Source organism: Humulus lupulus, chromosome 9, assembly GCF_963169125.1.
Source record: "Humulus lupulus chromosome 9, drHumLupu1.1, whole genome shotgun sequence".
Lineage (NCBI taxonomy): Eukaryota > Viridiplantae > Streptophyta > Magnoliopsida > Rosales > Cannabaceae > Humulus > Humulus lupulus.
In genome coordinates, this window is record NC_084801.1 from 114110103 (window position 1) to 114119622 (window position 9520).

The following is a 9520-nucleotide window of genomic DNA, read 5'->3' on the forward strand; positions in this document are numbered from 1 at the left end:
ACTGATATATAGTGTAACTATCATGGATTAGTAGGGCGTTACAGCTTGGTATCAGTGCTGCCAAGGTTAATGGTTCTTGAAGATAGGCTGAGTGTGTACGCTCACTACTAAAGATAAGCTCCACTCACAGTTTGGTAACTAAGGTGTTACAGATGTTTTTAATTGCTTAAGTGGATTATATGCCTTATCCGTATGCTAGAATAGGAAGTATGAGATATACTGATAGAGCCTGGCCGTTGACTACTATGTGAATGTAGATGTGCTTATCAGCACTACTGTTTCTTGTGACTATTAAGAATGTGCTTATTAGCACTATTGTTGAATGTGAATGCTTATTTGTTCAGTTTTAGACTATGGGGTGGTGTTGGGCACCGTTATCATTGCCTGATAAGCCGAGTCGTTGATTGTAAATATACTTAGAGAGTTATGCTTCCAAGGCGACAAATCGACTAGTCGGCGTTGGGATTGAGGCTAGAGATGATAATTAGGATAAAAATCCTCCGCCAGCCCCTCAGAACTGGCTGCATTTGTTTGCTGAAATGCAAGCAAGGTTACAGGGACAGGAAGATGATATCCGACTACTGAGACAATAGGTTCTGCTAGGGAACGCTGCACCAATTGTACTATCAAAATTTTGTTGAAGGGTTCTCAAGGATTGCAATGCCACTGACAAAGTTGACACGCAAGAACTTGAAGTTCGTTTGGTATGAGAGATGTGAGAACAACTTTCAAGAGTTGAAGCGACGATTGATCACTGCTCTGGTATTGAGTCTTCCTTCAGATCAAGAGAAGTTTGTGGTTTATTGTGATGCGTCAAGGCAGAGGCTAGGCTGTGTTCTGATGTAGGCTGGTAAGGTAATTGCCTATGCCTTTAGATAATTGAAGGAATATGAACAACGATACCGTACCCATGATCTAGAGAACAGGTGGGAGCTACTTTGTGAGAAGCTCAGTGATGGGTGTCGTATGCCGTATCAAATTAAATTTTTTTTTTATTCACTTATACCAGCTACTTCAGTATAGCAGTAAATAAGGGTCGAACCCACGAGGACTATGATCGAACTATTATTCAAAATAACAACTAAATAGAAATTAGATAGGAGTTTTATTTTTAAAAATTGAAAACATAAAATAAAATAATGATAAAAGATTATATAACTAAGGATAGAACGATATTAAAGAAATAGTCAAGAATTACTCTCCACCTTTGACAATCAATCTATCAACAATGAAAAATAATATTCCCTATACCCAATTAAACTATTAACCCCGTAGATAACACTTAAGCAATAAATTATCACGGTTTCCCTATTATAATTAATTAAAGCTAAGCACTCTTAATTAACTGTTTTTACCCAGCAATAAACCCATTAAGCATGCGATCTATTTGACCTAGTAAAATCATTACACTCTATGGTAACATGTTAATCTAGCCAACAAAATCATTAAGTATGCAATTCATTTAACTTAGGTTCTATTTTTCATCACAATCAAAATACCCATCACAATTTCCTAATTGTAATTTATCACTCTACTTAGAATCCTAAACTATTAGGTGAATAACAATCTTAAGATGATAGTAGAACAATGCAAAACCCTAATTAGTTGCCATCTAAATACGATTTTACAATATTTATAACATTCAAATAGAAAAATAGAAGCAATTTAATATAAGGGAATAGAAGGAATATATTGTGAGACATGCAATCAAAAGCAACACAAACAAAGATGCCTGTCTAGATATTTCCAATCACAGATACATTTATGATCTCACATATGCTCATTTACAGGGGATCTTAGCCCCATTCACAACTCGGTGCAGTTCTGTTACATCGAGTCCCGAGCTGAAGACGTAGAGCGGTCCCAAGCACGATCCTCAATCCCGAGCCTTAATGGTAGCCCTACTCACAAAGAAATAATGGGTAACTATCAAAACCTAAACCAATTAAAAGGTTCAGAATAAAATACTAGCCTTTGGGACCTCGAATTCTACTAAATCAGGTAGTGGAATTTGTCCCGAGCGCTTAGGTTTAAGTTCCTGAGCCCAAAAACCTATTTTGGCTAAGGTTGCCTACGCGGACTGCGACCTGGCTCTAAGGGTCGCAGCGCACCTCCAAGTCAGAGGCACCAGCCCCTAACTCCCAGGGGTAGGCGGGCCATGACTTGCCCCTTAGGGTCGCGACGCGCCTAAGAAATAGAAAGCCCCCCAAGGCTTCTGGGGTCACGCGGGCCGCGACACCCAAGAACAAGGTCGCAGCGCGCCCCCGCGAACCTAGAATTCCCAGCTTCTTCCTGCATTTTCCCCCCAAATCAAAGCCATAGAATTCAACTTAAGCATATAATAAAGCCAAAATTAAGTCTTGAACTCTCAATAACACATTACAAACAGCACATATGACCTATAACACTAGCCTAACCTTCCCTAAATCCCAAAATCAGAAACTAACTTAAACATCCCTAAGCATGTCCAAAACCCAACCAGAATTCAACATATTAGGACCTATAATCTTACCTCAGTAGTAGCTTTGATCCTCAGCTATTCCCTTGCCTACTCCTAGCTTGATTCCCCAATCCGAGCTTCAATTCCTAAGCCTTTTCTTCAACAATTTCCCTAAGCCTCCAAGCACACAAAGGTAGAGTGGGATGGAGACAAGAACGTGAGAGTGAGAGAGAGAACTACTGAGAGGTGTTTATCCTGATGCTTCTAGCTAACTTATGAAACCTTTCTTAAGTATACCCTTAACATAAAGACCAAAATGCCCTTAGTGATAACTCAACCCTTAATTTCCCATAAGGGCAAAACAGTCATTTGCACCGTTCCCTGCTAACTCCTCGGGTAGTCCTATAAATTCCTAATTAGTCTCGACATACCCAACTAATCACCAATTAATTATCCATTCACCAATAATTCCTAATTACGCACTTAGTCCCAAAAATACCCTAGGCTCACCCCGCGCTAGGTATTATACCCCATCGTGACTACTCTGCTAATCCGCTCACCAGGATCACCTCAAGCCGTATACTGCAAATATATCCACATAATAATGTGGTCTCAATCATTTAACACATATAAATAACATGTATGCCCTCAATGGGGCCAAAATCACAAATATGCCCTTATAAGCAAAAACATGCCCACATGCATATTTAATACACATAAATATACATATATATATATTCATATTATCATATAAACCATGTATTCCATGTAGTCACACATTTAATCACTTAATTACACACACATATCCAATTAGGCCCTCTAGGCACACTAATCAAGGCACTAAGCCTTATTAGCATTTTTGGGACGTTACAAGTGGGGCAACATGACTCGGTATGGGTTATTGTAGATAGATATACCAAGTCAACCCACTTTTTGCCTACAAGGACAAATTATATAATAGATCAGTATGATGAGTTGTATGTCAAGGAGATTTCATGTCTCCATGCGGCTCCGAAGTCCATAGTATCGGATTAGGACACCACTTTTACTTCCTAGTTTTTGGAAACCTGCAGAAGGCTATGTGTAACGTCCTGGATAGCCAAGACCGCTACACTGTGTACTTATAAAGGCGCAAGACTTGCTAATCAAGTCGTTTAGTTAAAAACGTGTTGCTTAAACCATTAGGGAGCTAGGGTTAAAAGGTTTTGGTCTCAAAAGGTACATTTCATATAACTAAACATTTTTACACATGGGATCCCAAAAAGGAACAGCGTTCAAAAGTCAGTTTACAAAAATTTCAGAGTTCAAACAACCATTAGCCACTCTAAGGGCAAAACAGACGTTTCTGGCTCTCCTGTTCTTGTCTCCCTCTCAACCGTGGCGGCTGAGTAGCTGATCATGTACATTCTACTCTCAGAGCTCTCCAAATCAAGACTAATCAAGCTTGCCTTTGCCTTTACCTACACCACAAAGCACCCGTGAGCCAAGGCCCAGCAAGAAAACATATCATATTATATAACAAGCAATGATAACAGTTGAATAACCCTTTAAGCATGACCATATACTTAACATATCACATTGATCACATAACACGTAGATACAACCAAGATTCAGCCAGCCAACACTCAGCTATTCAGCATGAAAAATCCACCAATCAATAATAACAATTAAATCACATGATAATCAGGGTCGATTCCTTAGGTCGTACCCTCTGTCTACCCCACTAACTCCGGCCCGCTTAAACCGAGCTCAGTGCATAATAAGCTGTCCTTAGCTACCAGTGGCCGAGCCGTGCCCTGTGCGCTAGTGTAAACTTTGACACTCTTAGGCCGTTTGTTTACTATTTACATGGCATAATACCATCCTTCATAAAGCATACAAACAGGGAACCCTTAGTCCTGTTATAAATCCACAACCGGCTGCAGTTTTCTTACCTTTAGTTTCCAAGTGCACTGATTATGAGCGATGCCTCTTGAGCATGATTCGATTCTCGAGCCCTAGCTTAGTACCTAGTCACAACCAAGATAAGGGATACCATCAATAATTGTAAAGAAGGGCTTCTAGACAAAGTTCTAATCTCTAGAACATCGAATTCCACCAAGCACGATAGTAGATTCGATCTCGAGCACCCTAGGTTAAATTCCCATGCTTAAAAAATCCCAAAATCCTGAATTCCCTTAAGGGTCGCGGCTCAAGCCTACCATGCCGCGACATAGCCCCTAAAAAGAGCCCATCTAGGCTCAAAACCAGACACGGGCCGCGACCCTACCTAGACCATGCCACGACCTGCCCTCCATCTCCTACATCCATCAACTTCAGAGGGCCGCGGCTCACCAAGAACAATGCCGCGGCCCGACCCCTTCGAACCAAGAAAAACCTCCATTTTTGACTCTAAAACCTCACTCAAAACCATCCCAAACTATCCCAATTCCACAACTCAATTATCACAAAGCTTCTAACACAATTCCAGCAACACAACCCAGTAAAAACTTAGCCTAGAGACTCACCAAAATCTCACTTCAATCTCTGAAACTTAAAAGCTTAAAACATCAAAACCAGTCAAGGAAACACTAAAGTTCAGCCATTAAACCATAAATTCGAGCTTAACTTCTTTGATGAACCAACTTTCTTAAAGATTTATGAGCTAACTCCCAAGTTCCAGCTTCAATCCAACCCTTCAAAATATTAATCCATAAACACCTCAAACCCCAGCCAAAAACACAGAATTAATCACCATGCACAAAGCTTATAACTTACCTTAACTACTCCTAAGCCGAACACTGGTTTAATCCTCTAAAAGTCCAGCTCAATCCACTAAATTCCAGCTGAGTTTTCCTTAAGTTTTAGTGGTTTTCCTTGAGAAAGAAGAAGAGAGAAGGAGAGAGAGAGAGAGAGAGGGGAGGGTCGGTTCCTTTGTTTCCACTGAGTTATGAGTTTTTACTTAATCTATCCTTAGGTAATTAAGTTAATCCTGAGGCTCGGTGTAATGCCCTGAAATCCCTAATGCGGTTTAATGGCTAGATTAGTAGGCTGGGAGGGCCATAGCTATTTAATTATGCCATTAAGTGAATATATGCATGTTTATGTGAATTATATTATAATATGATGTTAAATGCATGCATGTGGGTCCACATTTCATGACAGGGATATTTTGGTAAATTGGCCGTTGAGGTCATAATTGTATATTTGTATGCATGTCGGTGATATATTGTTGAGGCCACATTATAATGTGGATTTGTTTGAGCTATTCGGCATGAGACGATCTTTGAATATTAAGTAGCGGTTTAGTCATAACGGGAGTAAGTTCGAGGCTCGGGGTGAGTCTCAGGATGTTTTAATGATTAAAGCGTTGCCGGGAATAAAATGGTAACGGGATATGAATTATTGGTATTTGAGAATATCGAGAGTAGCAGGAATTGGAGAGCGTTAATTATGATTAACGAAATAGGTGAAAGATGAAGATTTTACCCCTGGGGAGACTTTAGAAGCCTTAAATGACCTAGGGGCATTAGGGTCATTTGGCTTGAGATATATATGATTTTGGTTGGCTGTAGAAACATACAGAACAAAAACAGAGCAAGGTTTCCTCTTCACGTACATCACCTTCCCTCTATCTTCCTCTGAAGTTTTTGGTCCCAAATTGAAGAATCAAGCTAGGAAATCAAAGCTTGGAGGTTATAGACTTAGTTCATCTATTAAGGAGGATTCAAAACCAAATAGAGGTAAGAAATTGTCCATGAATTTAAAGTATTACTCTGTTTTTCTTTTAGTTTTTAGCCTATAGATTTAGATGTTGATAGTTGGAATCAATGGGAGTTTTTGTGTATGATTGATTGGGTTTTGGTGAGGGGGTGATGTAGATGAGGTTTAGGGGTTGAATTGGATGTTTTGGTAAGGTTTGGAATTGGTTTCGAAGGTTGGTTTCAAGGGGAATCGCAAAGAGGGAAATTTAGAGGAGTTGCTGGTCTGAAGTTGGCGCCCTAGCGCCAGTCCTAGCGCCCCAGCGCTATGCAGGGCAGAGAATGGCCCTCTCTATTTCTGGGGCAGTGCCCCAGCGCTGATTGGCAGTGCCTAGGCACTAGGTTAGTTTCAGGGAATGTTATTTTTAAGGCTCGGGGGTTGGTTCCTTTACCCCTTTTGAGTAGATTGAGAGTCCCGAGAGTGAGGGATTGACCCCGGGAGTGTGGTTTAGATTGTGAACCATTCATTGATTTACTTTATTGATGGTTTCTAATTGGTTATGATTAGGTAACCGCTAAGGAATCTAAAGGTTGATCGTTCTCAAGGGTCGTTCTTATATTATTTCTCGCTCGAACCTGAGGTAAGAAAAATGCACCCTATGTATATGACATGCATGATTGTTGTTGAGGTATTTTGGTTGATAAATGTGGACATTAATTGCATATTAAATGCTAGCGAATATTGTTGACTTGTATATGGTACTGACTAGTCAGGGATACTGACCTAAGAGTCAGAAACGACATTAGCATCCTGAACACAGGGCTGAATGAAGATTAGATCTAATAGATATCAGCGTTGAATGACTCTAAGGCATTAACGCTGGACTGACCCTAAGGTCGATGAATCTTATAAGCGCTTGGCTAGTCTAGGACTAGTTACTTAGAGCCAGGGCCAAAGGCCAAGGTGACTGTTTGTCACATGACTAGGGAACTGTGTTCCATGGTTATGACTCTATGTTCATGAGGTAGGTTATGTTGATGACTAGTCATCATGCACCTAACCTGTTCAAGCTAGTGAAATGATCACTTATCTTTAAAGCCCCAGTGACCCTATTGTCACATGTGTATTGGGAACTGAACCTGCTTTAGTGACTTTTCCAATTGTCACTCCTCTATTTGGACTGAAAGTCCTGAATGATTATTATGTTCATTGTTGATATTATATCATGCTATATTGTGTTTTCTTGTTGGGCCTTGGCTCATGGGTGCTATGCGGTGCAGGTAAAGGGAAAGAAAAGCTCACCCAGCCTTGAGTGGAGAGCTTAGGTGGTGATGTGTACATATGCGGCCGCTTGACCACCACGGCCAAGGCGTTCTCAGAGGAACTAGGGGGTTTACCCTATTTTTGCCGCTTAGGTCGGCGAGTTTGTAAATTTGAAATAGTAATGACCATTTTGAGTTATAAATAACTTGTAAAAGATGTTATGGGCCCATGAACAGTTTTATGTTTTAAATAAAATACATCATTTCCTTTTTATTGGTTTTTCACCTTACCCTATTAATAACATTTAGAAGCACATTTTCAACCAAAGGACTCGGGTAGCGAGCCAAATTTCTGGTTCACCGTAACTGTCCTGGGGTGACCAAGGCGTTACAACTTGGTATCAGAGCGTGCCAAGGTTTAGGGTTCCTGCAGACTGGCTGGGCATGTACACACATCACTAAAGTCAAGCTCGACTCATGGTTTGGTAACTATTTATGTAGTTATATGTATAACTACTTAAATATAGTATTTATGCTTTACCTATATGCATGAGACACCATGTTAAACCTGTGCCCTGAAATATTATATCCTCAGCAGATGTGTGCTAATTAGTACTGAGATTGCTGGAACATACTTATCAGTATGGTTGTTTATGTATTATTATGTGATATATGCTGAGTGCTAAATGTTATAAACATGTATCTGCCTGTAAATTTTATGACTGTGGAATATGATAATTGTCTGCTTGTTCTTGGACCGTAAGGTGGCAAGAGGTTTAGTTATTACTACCTGATTGGCCGTATTGATCATTATTTCAGCAAGGTATAACAAATAAGAATGAATTTAGGGCAGACAGATACTTCAGATGGCCAGAGTGATCAAGGCCAGAATAATAACAGTCAGGGTCAGGAAAATAACCAGTCGCAGATTCCACAGCCAACTCATGTAAACTGGCAGCAGATAATCAGTGATTTGCAGGCAACAATGTTGAGATAGGGAGAAGAGCTTCGTCTCCTAAAACAGCAGCAAGCGCCTGCAGTGGCCAGTGCATCAGAGGCACCTCCTGTGTCGATGCCAGCAGTTGAGCAACTGTCTGAGGTTGGAAATAAATGGGAGCCTCTTTATGAAAGGTTCAGGAAGCAACAACCTCTAGTATTTGAGGGCAGTGCAGATCCTGCCAAGGTAGAGTAGTGAATGAGTATGATTACCACTATCCTTGATTTCATGAGGGTAACTGGTAATGAGAGGGTGGCCTGTGCCATTTATATGTTTCGGGAGGATGCCCGAATCTGGTGGGAGGTTATTACCCAGAACAAAAATGTTAATGCCCTGAGTTGAGAGGAGTTTCAAACTCTGTTTAATGAGAAATACTACAATGATTCCATCAGGGCAGCTAAAGCTGACGAATTCATTAGGCTACTTCAGGGAAGTTTGTCAGTCACTGAGTATGCCTTGAAATTTGATCGTTTGGAAAAATTTGCCATGGAGCTGGTGCCCACTGATGGGACCAGGAGAGAAAGATTTTTGCAGGGGCTACAACCCAGATTAGCCCGTGATGTACGTATCACCACTGTGGCTGGGGTTACTACCTATGCACAGGTGGTTGAGAAGGCACTCACAACTGAGAGTGCAGAGAACAGGATCTAGCGTGACAGTGCAGCTAGAAAGGATTTCAGGAGAACAGGTCCTCCATTTGTGGGTTCTGGTAGAGGTGTAGGCCCTAGTGAGAAGAAGAGGAAGGTTCCTGACACCTTCCCAGTTCCAGGTCCTGATAGGCGGCCCCGTGGAATTTCAATGGGTCGTCCAGGTGGAGGTGAAGTCTGGAAGTCTTATCCTGAATGCCCTAGATGCAAGAGGCATCATTTGGGAGAGTGTAGGGCAAGGGAATGCTTCTCATATGGAGCAGTGGCTCATCTTAAAAAGGATTGCCCTAAGGCAGGAAGAGAATAACCCAGGAAAGCGGACAACTCGGCCCCAGCTCGAGTGTTCGCATTGACATAAGCAGAAGCTGAGGCTTCTCCCTTAGTTGTTACAGGTCTGATTCTTAGTGCTGGAACCCCTTATAATGTATTGATTGATTATGGTGCTACACACTCTTTTTTTGCTAGTAGTATTATTGATAAACTATGTAGACCC